The sequence below is a fragment of the Nicotiana tabacum genome, chromosome 6 (assembly GCF_000715075.1).
Source record: "Nicotiana tabacum cultivar K326 chromosome 6, ASM71507v2, whole genome shotgun sequence".
NCBI classification, from domain to species: domain Eukaryota; kingdom Viridiplantae; phylum Streptophyta; class Magnoliopsida; order Solanales; family Solanaceae; genus Nicotiana; species Nicotiana tabacum.
Genome location: NC_134085.1, coordinates 140786028 through 140801178, shown reverse-complemented (window position 1 = coordinate 140801178; position 15151 = coordinate 140786028).

Below are 15151 nucleotides of genomic sequence, written 5' to 3'. Positions count from 1 at the left end.
GTAGATGCGGTGGCCGCAGGTGCGGCCCAGGACCGTAGATGCGGAAATCGCTGAAGCAGTGAGCTTCATTCAATACGGGTTTTAAGTTGTTTTGCCATTTTTCACTCCTCCATTGGGTGATTTTAGAGCTTTTGAGAGAAGACTTCCACCTAGAATCTTGAGGTAAGTTTATCCCACATATTCCTAGTTTAATATTTGTGTCTTAGGTAAATTAAACACTAAGATTAAGGTAAAATCATGGGGTTAGAGCAAAACCTAGGGTTTTGATAACACCTAGATTTTTCCACGAAATTGGTTACGAAGCGGAGTAGAAATCATATATTATTGATCCTTAGGTTACAAAGAACAACTTTCTTCGAAATATTTCAGAATCCGGGCCCGAGGTCGAATTTTAGGAAACTTGTGTTTAAGGTTTGGAAATTACTTTAATAGTTAGGATGTGATCTTATGAGCTTGTATTGACTAGTTCTTACCTCCATTTAACTAATTTTGGATCGTTCGGCACCAAATTGAGAGTTCGGGCTCGTTCTTGGTATTGGAAGTGCACTTTGGAGCGAAGTGAGTCTCCTTTCTAACCTTTTAAGAGGGAATTCTCCCCATAGGAGCAATAATTGTATAATTTGCCACTAAATGCGGGGGATACGTATGCATTAAGTGACGAGAGTCCGTGCGTAGCTACTATTATGTTAATTGTCCGGGTAGTTCAGGACCCGTATCATGCTATATTTGCAAATGTTATATGTCTTCTTGCTAATGTGATCATTTAGGATATGCTAGAGAATTGGAAATGAACATAAGTGAACATATGATGTGTTGAACACTTGTATGAGTTTATTTGAATATAAATGCATCTTCTTGTATTTTTCTGTTGATAATTGATATTTGTGGATCGGGTCGATTGCCTCGGTAGAAATAGATGCATCTATGGTTCGCGCCATTCGACCCTCTGGCAGTGCACAGTTTCTTATGTTAGATCGGGTCGTCGACCTCGGCATAATGTGCGCATGATATTTAAGTGAATTATCATTGATGACTTGCCTGATACATGGTTTGAAATATAAAGGATTAACTGTGATATTAAAATGACATGACTTAGAAATCCTTATTTCAACTATTATATAATTGTGACCATCATGCCTGGCATAACCTCATATTATATTATTTGACTCTAGTAGGTATCAAGTTGACCTCTCATCTCTACTTCTTCGAGATTAGACGGGATGCTTACTGGGTACATATTGTTTATGTACTCATGCTACGCTTCTGTACTTAATTGTATAGGATCTGAGGCAGGTACATTTGGCTATCAGACCGGTGCGCGTCCCTGATCATAGTCCGAGACTTCCACGGTGAGCTGTTTCCCTCCCTGTGTCGATCAGCAGCTTGATGGAGTCTTTCTTACTTTTGACTGTTTATTCTATTTCAGACAGTAGGATAGATCTATTATTTTGTATATTCTACTAGTTGCCCAAAGCTTGTGACACCAGGTCTTGGCACACACATTAGTAGATAGTTCTTTTGTGTTATATAACTATTATTGAATATTGCTTATTATCACCTGTTTTAATTGCAAATTAAAAAAAATATTGTAACTGCTTTGGTAAGTAAAATGAGAATTCACTAATATTTTCGCATTGGCTTGCCTGACAACGGTGTTGGGCGCCATCATGACCTGAGGTGAAATTGGGTCGTGACACATAACTTGTGTCAAACTAAACGACCCTGAAATTTCTTCTTGTCATATATTAACAGGTGAATCATATATTAAGTGGGCGTCTGGACATAAGAATTGTAAAATTCCAAAATAGGGGGAAATATTTTTTCAAGTGAAAATGGTATTTGAAATTTAGAGTTGTGTTTGGACATGAATATAATTTTGGGTTGTTTGTGAAGTTTTGTGAGTAATTTGAGTGAAAATTCTGAAAAACAAGTTTTTGGAGTTTTTCAAATTTTCGAAAATTTCCAAAATGCATCATCAAATTGAAAATTGAAAATTTTATGAACAAACATTGATTTCGAAAAAAGTAAAAAATTTTTGCAAAAAAAAAAAAGGAAAAAATTTCTTATGTCCAAACGGGCTCTGAGCTTTATTATTATTATTATTATTATTATTATTATTATTATTATTATTATTATTATTATTATTATTTGAAAAATGAGTTTGTTAGATTTATTGTTGTTTTGTAATTTGATGATTGGGTTTCAACGCCACACACCCCCCCCCCCCACACACACACATTCACCATCTTCTTGCTTTTCCCATCTGTGTCCCTTTTACAAGCTTCATTTTCTCAAATCATTCCCAAATAATTAAAAGCAACTAGAATTGGGTAGGGATGATTTCGTAGACTATGATTCTTCAAACTAAATTTCAGGAATTTCGTCTTCTTCAACAGACTTCGAACAAACCCTATATCAGTCGTCGAACAGACCCATAAATTTTGAACCGACCCATCTTCTTCGATAGACTTTGAACATACCCAATGTCACAATCCGATTTTTCCACCCTCGGGAGTCGTGATGGCGCTTACTCGTGAAAACTAGGCAAGCCGAGTGTTATAGATTTTATTACCCTTTTTCCTTAACCTTTTAACAATTCCAAATTAACAGGCGATCAATAGTGGAATAACAATAATAATAAAAGAAATACGGAAGACGAGATCTGATCTATGAACGTGTGTTGCACGTTAATAATAACATATGATGATTTAAATATTTATTTATATGAAGGAAAAAAAATTAATTAATGAGAGAAATTTTATGTATAATAATACAACAATCATCTAAATGCCGACAAATATTATTACATTAGCATAATACATGAATTTGAAATAAAAGGACATCATCAAAACTTATACAAATGATCAATTTTGTCATGTTAGTTAGATAATTGTGTAATATAGTTTAAAAGTGCTTAATGTGATGGTATCTTAACGAACACTTCTTTTTAGACAATATTTTTTTGTGTGTATATTTCCTCCTAACGCTTTGGTTGCTCTGCCTTAACCAAAATACATGTTGTCGATCTTGATATCCCTATTGAAAGTGCAACATAGAGTTGTTCGTGCAATAAAATATATTGCGGTAAATATAGTTCAATATCTAGGATGTTTGTCGTCGTGCTTTATTTTTTATATTTGCAAAATATAAACATACTAAATATTATTTTCTCATGAATTTAAAAGGATATTACTTAGTTTCGGAAGATGAAAGTTGAATTCAGGGATAAGAATATACTTAGAAGCACATTGACCAGTATCATAATTTTTGCATATATGACATTATTGTGAAAACTTTTATATACCATTTGTATGCTATTACATAAGCTATTCGGCGAATTTAAGCTTTTGATCAGAGTATGACGGACATATATTTTTTTTCAAAATTAACCTATATACAATGGAAGATCAATTTTAATTCAGTCTATTATATATACGGTGACACTAACATACGCAAGAAATAATAAACATGACAACAAACATATATGGTAGAAAGCCATTTGATATTAAAGTATTTTAGTATTCTTCTTGGTAGTAATTATTGGTACCATTTTCTGCTGAGTCAAAAACTGAAAAATAATTTATTTTTATTATAAAATTTTGCAATCAACCATTTATTTAGCTTATCAATATATTCATTTATGCTAGCTAAGATATCTTTTTAATTCTTGTCACGACCCAAAATCCACTCAGGATCGTGATGGCGCCATACACCACTATCAGGCAAGCCAACAATAATTTACTAGCAATTTCTCATTTTATTTATTTTGAAATCATTTCCTTTAAACAAATAAATAATAAATAATAAACTCCACTGAATAAATGAGGATGTCTTTACAAAATTCAACTACTGAAAAATCCTGTGATCATCCCAGAACCCGGTGTCACAAGTGCATGAGTATCTACTAGTGAATGAAATAAAATACAGTAATTGTCCGAAATACAAGGTAGACAGAAATAAAAACACCGTAAAATACTCTGAAGGGGACTCTGCTGGCTGCGGGTCGTCTCGATAAATGCAGCTCGCCTAAGTTTCTGTATCAACCATGCCACTAAGCCACTAGCCACATATGAACTTATGCAACAAAAATGCACAGCAAGTGTAGTATGAGTACGAAAACAACGTGTACCCAATGAGTATCCCGTCTAATCTCAAAGAAGTAGAGACGAGAGGTCGACTTCGATACTTACTAGTGGTCCAATGATAATGTAGTAGAAGTGTGAGGAATTCATGGATTTCATAAAGGAAAATTTAACTCATAAAGCCGAGAAGCAGGTAAACAACTTCTCAAATAATAAAGGATTTCCAAAGATTTACTTATCATTATCTTTATCAATTTATCTCTGGCCAGGAAAGACAATTATCAACATTTAAAATTCTTAGGCAAACACTATAAGCATGCGCATATCATACCAAGGTCGTACGGCCCGATCCATCATAAATATAAAATATGCATTGTCGAGGGTCGAACGTCGCGAACCATAGATGTATCTATTACCCCGATCGCGAATCACACATGCGACAGGGTCAACATAAATAAACAAATACCCTGCTCGCGAATCATACATGCGACGTGGGCACACATAGATACACATAGTCAAACAGCGAATTAAGAATTTATCGGGGAATGCTTATCCAAATAAAAGCAAAATTCTCTTTTAACGATTTAAGAAAATGAAGTTTAATTCTTTTAGAAATTCAGTTACAAATTCGATAAGATTTAAGCAATTTAACTGCCAACAAGATTACAGATATTCCAAGTATATCATGCTTTTGGGTCTTAGACTACCCGAACTTACACATAATAGTAGCTACGCACGGACTCTCGTCACCTCATGTGTACGTAGCCCCCACAAATAGGAGCACATAACCAATTATTTCACCTATGGGGACAATTCCCTCTTACAAGGTTAGAAAGGAGACTCACCTCGCTCCGAAGATCCATAACCGACATTCCACGCTCTTCCGAAGACTCGACTCGATGCTAAATGCTCCAAAACTAGCCAATAATTATGCAAATCCATTAATATATGTTCAATTACTCATTAAAATCCAATTTATAATAATTCCTAACCCTGGTCGAAAAGTTGACAAAATTACCCTCGGCCCACGTGCCCGGCTTCCGAAATTTTTCGAAGATAAAGTTTACCCATGAACACACGAACTAGACAATATATGATTTTCTCTTAATTTTATACCCAAAATCGTTGTCAAAATCCAAGAATATGAATTTTCTAGGTCTTCCTCAAAATCCCCAAATTTCTACAAATTTTCTTGTCTAAATCCATATATAAACCTTGTATTTACTTAAACTAGTAGAAATCACTTACCTCCTGCTTGGTGATGAAAATGGCACTCCAAAGTTGCTCCAAAATCGGCTCCCATGAAAGATTTGAGATAAAAATGAGCCAAAACCCATTTTAAAACACTTCACTGCCCAGGCGACCCTTCTATGCGATTGCAACCAATGCTCCGCGATCGCATAAGCCAAACCCAGGGCCTCCAAATTCTTGCACAATGCGATCGCATACATACCCATGCGATCACATAAGCCAACACCAACAACCTCCAATTTTTTCCTCTACGCGATCACACATACACCCCTGCGATCGCATAAGCCAATACCAGCTACCTCCAGCACTTGCTCTATGCGATCGCAGACCCTCTCACGTGATCGCATAGAGTAAAAACCTGCAGCACTCACACCAAAAAACCAGCAATTCTCACAAGGCAAGAATCGACCCGTTGAGCATCCGAAACACGTTCGAGGCCCCTGGGACCTCAACCAAACCTACCAACCAGTCCTAATACCTCATTCAAACTTAGTCGAGCCTTGAAATCACCTCAAATAACATCGAAATCACGAATCACAACCCGATTCAAGCTAATGAACTTAGAACTTCAAATTTCTATACTCGATGCTGAAACCTATCAAATCATGTCCGATTGACCTCATATTTTGCACACAAGTCATATTTGACGTTACAGACCTACTCCAACTTCCAAAATCAGATTTTGACCCTGATATCAAAAAGTCCACTTCCGGTCAAACTTCTCAAAAACCTTCAAATTTCTATCTTTAGCCAAATGACTCCAAAATGACCCACGGACCTCCGAATTCACTTCCGATCGTGCTCCCAACACCAAAATCACCATACAAAGCTATTCCTAGACTCGGAATCCCAAATGGACATTGATAACATTAAAATGCACTTCAACTCAAACTTATGAAATTCTTCCAAAATGCTAACTTCCACAATAGGTGCCGAAATGTTCCTGGGTCTTCCAAAACCCGGTCCGGACATATGCCCAAGTCCGAAATCATCATACGAATCTGCTGGAACTTTCGAATCCCAATTCCGAGGCCGTTTACTCAAAAATCCAATCTTAGTTAATTCTTTCAACTTAAAGCTTCCGAAATGAGAATTCTCTTTCCAAATCAACTCCGAACTCCCCGGAATTCAATTCCGACTATGCGCACAAGTCATAATACCTGGAGTAAAGCTGCTCATGGACTCAAATTGCTGAACAACGCGCTAGAGCTCAAAACAACCGATCGGGTCATTACAGTTCTATTATGCGATTTTACCAAATTGCGTTTTAATCTAATTATAGAAATATTTCTCTTATTAAATGCACTACTATTACCATTGGGATTGATAACCAAGTGTTCAGGAAAAATCAAATCATCTTTTATTGGATGCTCTTCTTCATTTCTGACATGAAGCAAGAAGACACTGAATACTGGATATGTTCTTACTTTATATTTCTTGTCAGTTAAATCTTTTTCATTTGAGGCCAGAAGTATAACTTTGGCAAGCTAGCTTTTACAGTCTCTGCTTTTGTCGATTTTGGAACCATTGGTAGCACTTGACAGAAATCACCTCCCAAACCATTAATTTTTACCAAACGGATCATTAATAAGAAATCCGAACAATTATTTCGATCGTTTGATACTTTGCCATAAGTGGTTCATCCTATATTATCAATTTTGCTTTCCTTATAAATTTAACACCATTGCTCTGCTTTGATATATTTGTGATGGTTGTTTAAGTTGTATGAAGAGGTATATTAAATCTAAAGTGGGTGGCCTCACAATAAAATCGTTGTTGGTACACCACTTGCTATTATTGCTAACCATGTCATGCCTCTTGAAATGATATTTACAAGTAATGCATGACATAGAAATATTATTCCGATTCCGCCGGAGGCATTTACAAAGAATAATCTCATTATACCAGAGTCGACTCTTTATGAAATAGTCTTAAAAGCTTGTTTTTATTAGGATTTAGCTTTGATTGTGCTTCTTCAGTCACTTGTATAGCATTTTGATTCTTAATAATATACTAACCTTTTTAATTTGTGTTCTAACGCTCTTTTTATAGAATAAATTTATGTATTCTAAGATTTTTTTTCTTGTAACTTGAATAAGAATTTTACTCATATGATGAATTTAAAAATAATTGAATTGGATTTTCTTGCAAAAATAATTAATTGAAATATTTAATTATTTGGTTTTAACATAAAAATAATTTATTCTATGTTAATTCAAATCTTAATTTTAGTTCATATCTTGATTTGAATATTTAATCTTAATTATGATTTTATCCACTATAAATCGCATTTTCAAAGAGTAAAAGATTGATATGATATTTCACTTTTAGATCTTTATGTTTGTAGAATCATTAAAACCACTTTTTCTTTCTTTCTCACACATTTATATTCTTAAATATTTTCTTAGTTTTTGTTTAATAATTGGGTATTTTTCAATATTACACAAAAAATCAATAAAAAATATTATTTGAGTACAAAAAATTGATTAAAAAATGCAGTCCATTTAATATATTTTTGTTTTTTGTTTGGTATTGGCCATTATAGAGTGGTAATGTATTATCAATACGGAGGATTCTTATAAAATTCGTTTTATTAAACCTTCCTACATATTTTTAATAAGAATTTAATAGATAAAATTTTATTAATTTTAAAATCTTAAATATTAATTATTAGCAAAGAAGGTATTACGGTCCAAAAAATAGGTTATTGCAGTTATGTCTTTTCCCTATAAGTTCTTCCGCTTAATATTTTAGGGCTATTTTGGTATATTAATGTTGTATTTATGCTTTTATAATAATATATGCTCTTTTTTTTTTAAATGGATTTGAACAATATAATACATTCTTAAATTAAATTTGTAATAGGACATTATAATATGTTTTCAAATTAAATTAGTAATAGGAATTTTTAAGAAGTATATCCTAAAAGTAATAGGATTACACAACTAAGGATATTTACTTGTTCAATTTTATATGAATTAAACCGTTTGAAAGTAATTATACTAATAGCAATATCATGAAATGCCTGGAAACTTTGAAATTTTGGAAAAAGATATTCACTATTTCACTATCTTTGACTGTTGTAATCTTTAATGTAAGTGTAGATTGTAGTAAAAGTTTTAATTGTTTTGAAGTTCTTTTATCAAATTATCTTGTTTGAGAATATGCTTAATATTATATCCCATTATGCTTAGTGTGACAGCAGCTATTTGGAACTTCTATGCGAATTTGAGATGCACTCTGGCTCTCAAAATGATGATATATAATTGTAGAGTTAACTGTTGCATAGTATCAAACTTTTTATTGCAAATGTCTTCCCTTGCGTTTCTTATTAGCCTCGGTTTTCCAATTTTAATTTGACCTCTTTGCGTAGACAGATGGTTGTTGTGAGTGAGATTTTAAAGGCTTTCTTAGGCCTCATTTGTTTTTTTAAGATTAAGACGTGTGAATCTGAATACACATTTGAGTATCAAGATGTGTATTAAGATTAAGACATCTGAATCTGAATGCACATCTGAATATATTAAGATGTATATTAAAATCTGAATACTAAATAATTAAGACTGTTTGATTTTAACATCTGAATGTATAGAATTTATTTTTATTTAAAAATTAATTAACATAAAATTCAAATGAAATACTAACTAATCTAATATTCTATCAGTAAAATATATAGTTTTTTTAAAATATGGTAGTTGTTGGTGGTGATGACTAATGGGTGAATGCCGCAGTGGTTGGTGGTAGTTTTGGTTGATGATGGTGGTTCATGCAAGTAGCTAGTAGTGATTGATAGTGGTGGCGATTATGATTGAGGATGATGGTGGTGGGTGGTGATAGTTAATAATGGCGGGTGGTGGTAATAGTTGTGAACGGGGAAGGTGGTGGGTGGGTGGTGGTAGGTTACAATAATGGGCAATGCCGGCTGTGGTTGTTGATGGTGAAGGGGTGATCAGTTGTGGTAGTTAATGCGGATGAGTGTTGATTGTAGGTGAGAATGATGGTGGTCGGAGTGGTGGGGATAGTAGGTGGTGATGGTCGATAATGGTGTCGGCTATGATTAAGAATGATGGTGGCGTGGTGGTGGAGGTGGTGGTGGCGGCATGGTGGTAGTTGATAATGGTAGGCGGTGGTGGCAGTTAATAATGAATATGTGATAGCATCTTAATGAAATTAAGTCTCTGTTATAGATCTTAATCATACATACCTATTCAGATCCATTAAGTGGTTGTGAAGTAAAAAAACAATTTGTGAAGTAAAAAAACAAACAAACTTAATGATTAAAATTTGAATAAATTAAGATTCAGACTTTAAAAATGAACGCACTTAATGTCTGAGATCTGAATGATTAAGATCCAGACCTCCAATAAGTGCAAACAAATGAGGCCTTAGTTAAGTATGGAAAGCAATAGAACGAGAAAGAAGTTTCTAAAATAGTCCTAAAAATACCTACAGAAACCGCAGGTACAATTGTCGAAGATTATGGACTCCCATTATCAACAGATGAATTTCTTTCACAATTTTACCCTAATAGGATTCTAAAGGTAATCACCTAGGATTCCTAACGTGTAGTATTATATCCTGAAATTAATAGGATTATAAGATTAATATCTAGAATTCTGGTTATGTCCTTTCATTATGAGTTATTATGCTTAATATTATAAGGTTATTTTTGTAAACCGACATTGTATTCATGCTTTTATAATAACTAGTATTTATGAACATGCACGTGATGATTTAAACATTTATTTATATGAAGGAACAATAAAATTTAATTAACAATCATCTAAATGCCGAAAAATATTATTACATAATTAGCATAATACATGAATTTAAAATAAAAGGACATTAACAAATCTTACACAAATGACCAATTTTGTCATGTTAGTTAGAAAAATTATATATTATAGTTTAAAAGTTATTAATCTGATGGTATCTTAACGAACACTTCTTTGTGGACAATATTTTTTTGTGTATGTTTTCTCCTAATGCGCTGGTTGCTCTGCCTTAACCAGAACTCTTGTTGTCGATCGTGATATCCCTCTTGAAAGTGCAACATACAGTTGTTCGTGCAAGAAAATATATTGTGGTAAATATAGTCCAATATTTAGGATGTTAGTCCTTGCGCTTTATTTATTATATTTACAAAACATAAATATACTAAAAATTATTTTCACACAAATTTAAAAGGATATTCCTTAGTTTCGGAAGACGAAAGTTGAATTCAGGAATAAGAATATACTTAGAAACACATTAACCAATATCAAAATTTTTGCATGTATGACGTTATTGTCAAAATTTCTATATATCATCTGTGTGCTATTACATAAGCTACTCGACGTATCTAAGTTTTTCAGTAGCATGACAGGTATATTTTTCTTCAAAATCAACTTATATATAATGGAAGATCAATTTTAACTTAGTCTATTATATATACGGTGACAGTAATATACCTAAGAAATAAGAAACTTGACAACAAACATGTATGGTTGAAGGTCATTTGGTTTTAAAGTATTTAAGTATTCTTCTTGGTAGAAATTATTGGTATCATTTTCTACTGAATCAAAAACTGATAAACATTTTGTTTTGTCACAACCCATTTTCATAATAGATCGTGATGGCGCCCAACACCGTTGTCAGGCAAGCCAATGCGGAAGTATTAGTAAATTCTCATTTTACTTACCCAAGACAGTTACAACATTTTCTTAATTTGCAATTAAAAATAGGTAATAATATGCAACATTCAATAATAATTATACAACCCAAAAGAAACGTCTACAAATGTGTGTGCCAAGACCTGGTGTCACAAGTTGTGGGCAACTGGTAGAATATACAAAAGAATAAATTCATCCTACTGTCCGAAATAGAATAGACAGCAAAAATAAATAAAGAGAGACTCCATCAAGCTACTGAACGACACAGGTAGGGGCAACTCACCGTCGAAGTTTCGAACTGTACTCAAGGATGCGCACCAGTCTGATAGCCAGATGTACTTGCCTCAGGTCCTGTACAATTATGTACAGAAGTGTAGTATGAGTACATAAACAATATGTACTCAGTAAGTATCCTATCTAATCTCGAAGAAGTAGAGACGAGAAGTCGACTTGATACTTACTAGGGTCAAATAATATGAGTGATAAATTATACTGAGTATGGATAAAACAGTTAATTAGCAGGGTATAGTAAGAACTAACAGGTCCTCTCCTAGATAATGTCACAGCTGGCAACTCCCATTCCAGGACAAATAATAAACTCAAGTCATAGAAGAAAAATACCGAGTAAAGCATGCACAGTAATGTCGAGGTCGTACGGCCTGATCCAACAAAATAGTAAATTGTGCACTGCTGAGGGTCGAACGGCACGAACCATAAATGCATCTATTACCCCGCTCACGAATCATCCATGTGACGTGGTCAAACGTAATTGAACACAACAATAAGCAGACAAGAACACATAAATGGGGAGAAATTACTCACTGGATTATCAACTTCTCTTTAAAAAGGCCAAGAAAGATCATGTTTCTGTTAATTAGTCTTATTTATCATAATCACCATGATTTAAGCAATACAAATTAAACATAGAGTTGCAAGAATACTACATAAAACATGCTTTTGGGTCCTAAGCTACCCGGACTCAGCATAATAGTAGCTACGCATGGACTCTCGTCACCTAGTGCGTACGTAGCCCCCGCATTTAATGGAAAATTATTAGATTACATCACCTATAGGGAAAATTTTCTCTTACAAGGTTAGATAGGAGACTCACCTCGCTCCAAAGTGCACTTCCAATACCAAGAACGAGCTCGAACTCTCAATTTGGAGCCAAACGATCCCAAGCTAGATAAACGAGGTAGGAACTAGTCAATACAAGCTCACAAGATAACATTCTAACTATTTAAGCAATTTTCCACCCTTAAACACAAGTTTCCTAAAATTCGACCCCGGATCCACATGCCCGGATTCTGAAATTTTTCGAAGGAAGTTGTTCTCTATAACCTAAGGATCAATAATATTTGATTTCTAATTCGTTTCATAACAAATTTCGTGGTTAAATCTAACTTTTGTCAAAACCCTACGATTTGCTCTAACCCCATGATTTTGCCTTAATCCTAGTGTTTAATCTACCTAAGTCCTAAGACGCAAGTATTAGACTAGGAATAGGTGGGATAAACTTACCTCAAGATGCTAGGTGGAAGTCTTCTCTCAAAAGCTCCCAAAATCGCCAATGGAGGAGTGAAAAATGGCAAAAAGTGACTTAGAGCCCGTATTAAATAAAGCTCACTGATTCAGGGATTTCCGCATCTGCGGTCCCGCTTCTGCAAGAAATTGGGCGCATCTGCGGACTTGGCCAAATGGGCTGGGACCGCTTCTGTGGTCTAGACGCCACTTCTGCGATTTGGGAGCCGCTTCTGCGGTTCTGGGCCTTTCCTCCTTGGCCGCAACTGTGATCACCGGACCGCTTCTACGGTCTCGCACATGCGGTCGACCAACCGCAGGTGCAGTTATGACAGAAGCAGATGCTTTAGCACTTCTCAACATTTCCAACTTCACTCGAGCCTCATCCGGTTGACGCTCGGGGCTCCCGGACCCCACCCAAACATACCGACATGTCTGAAATCATGAAACGAACCTGCTCGAACCTTCAGAACACCCGAAACAATGCTAAATCTAAGAATCATCCCCTAAAACCAAATGAATCAAACTTATGAATTTCAAATTCTTAATTCTCCTCTAACGAACCGAAACACACTTAAACTACTCGGATTGACACCAAATTTTGCGGGCAAGTCTTAAATGTTATAGTGGATCTGTATCGGGCTCCGGAACTAATATACGAGCCTGATACCCATGCAATCAATCATTACTTTGTTTCTTTAAATCCTTAGAATTTCAGTTTAACAACTTCTAATAACAATTCACTACTCGGCCTAGGGACCTCGAAATTCAATTTCGGGCATACGCCCAGGTCCCATATTTTCCTACGGACCCTCCAGGACCGTCAAAATACGAATTCGGGTCCGTTTGCTAAAAATATTGACCAAAGTCAAACTTAACCTTTTAAGAAAATCTTAAGGAATCAAATGAGCATATTTCAACCCAAATCCTTCTAATTCCCGAACCAACCATCCCCGCGGGTCGTAAATAAGTTAAAGCAAGTGCGGGAAGTTTTATTTAGGGGGACGGATTCTAAAAGGCAAAATGACCAGTCGGTTCGTTACATTCTCAACCTCTTAAATAAACGTTCATCCTCGAACGGACATAGAAAAGTACCTAAAGTTCTGAATAAATGTGGGTATCTGCTCCGCATGTCCTCCTCGGACTCCCAGGTCGCCTCCTCGACTGGTTGGCCCCTACACTGGACTTTTACCGCTGAAATCCTCTTGGATCTTAACTGGCGATCCTATCTATCAATTATGGCAATTGGCTCCTCCTTGTAACTCAGGCTCTCATCCAACTGAATAGTACTGAAGTCCAACACATGGGACAAGTCAGCATAATACCTCCGAAGCATGGACACGTGAAAAACTGGATGGACTCCCTATAAACTGGGGGGTAAAGCAAGCTCGTAAGCAACCTCTCCAACTCGTCTCAACACCTCAAATGGGCCAATAAACCTTGGGCTCAACTTTTTCTTCTTCCCGAACTTAATAACACCCTTCATTGGCGAGACTTTCAAGAGGACTTTCTCACCAACCATGAACGATACATCGCGCGCCCTCTTATCGGCGTAACTATTCTGTTTGGACTGAGATGCGTGAAGCCTCTCTTGAATAAACTTTACCTTGTCCAAGGCATCTTGCACCAAATCTGTACCGTATAACTTAGCCTCACCAGGCTCAAACCACCCGATAGGAGAACGACACCGCCGATCATATAAAGCCTCGAATGGAGTCATCTCAATGTTGGACTGATAGTTGTTGTTGTAAGCAAACTCTGCCAAAGGCAAGAATTGATCCCACTATCCTCCAAAGTTAATCACACATGCTCTAAGAATGTCCTCCAAGATCTGAACTGTCCGCTCCGACTGCCCGTCGGTCTGTGGATGAATGTTGAGCTAAGCTCCACGCGGGTCCCCAACTCACCCTGAACAGCTCTCCAGAAATGAGAAGTGAACTGAGGGCCTCTATCTGATATGATGGTAACAGGCACCCTGTGCAATCGGACTATCTCCTGAATGTAAATCTGAGCCATTATCTCCGAAGTGTAAGTAGTCACAACCGGTATAAAGTGTGCCAACTTCGTCAACCTATCCACGATGACCCACACTACATCAAACTTCCGCAAGGTCCGGGGCAAGCCAACTACAAAATCCATAGTAATGCACTCCCACTTCCACTCTGGTATAGACATCTGCTGAAGTAGGCCACCCGGCCTCTGGTGCTCGTACTTGACCTGCTGGCAATTCAAACACCTAGCCACATACTTACTATGTCTTTCTTCATCCTCCGCCACCAATAATGTTGCCTCAAGTCACGATACATCTTCGTAGCACCCGGATGAATGGAATACTGCAAACTGTGTGCCTCCTCTAGTATCCTCTCCCTCATACCATCAACATTAGGAACACATAGGCGACCCTGGAGTCGTAAAACACCATCTTCACCGATAGAAACCTCCTTGGCACTACCCTGTAGCACCGTCTCTCTGAGAACTGCCAAATATGGATCATCGAACTGACGAGCCTTGGTCCGCCCCAATAATGAAGACTGAGCAACCACACACGCGAGAACTCGGCTGGGCTCTGAAATATCCAACCTCACAAGTCTGTTAGCAAAGGACTAAATGTCCAAAGCTAGTGGCCTCTCCTCTGCTGGAATGAAT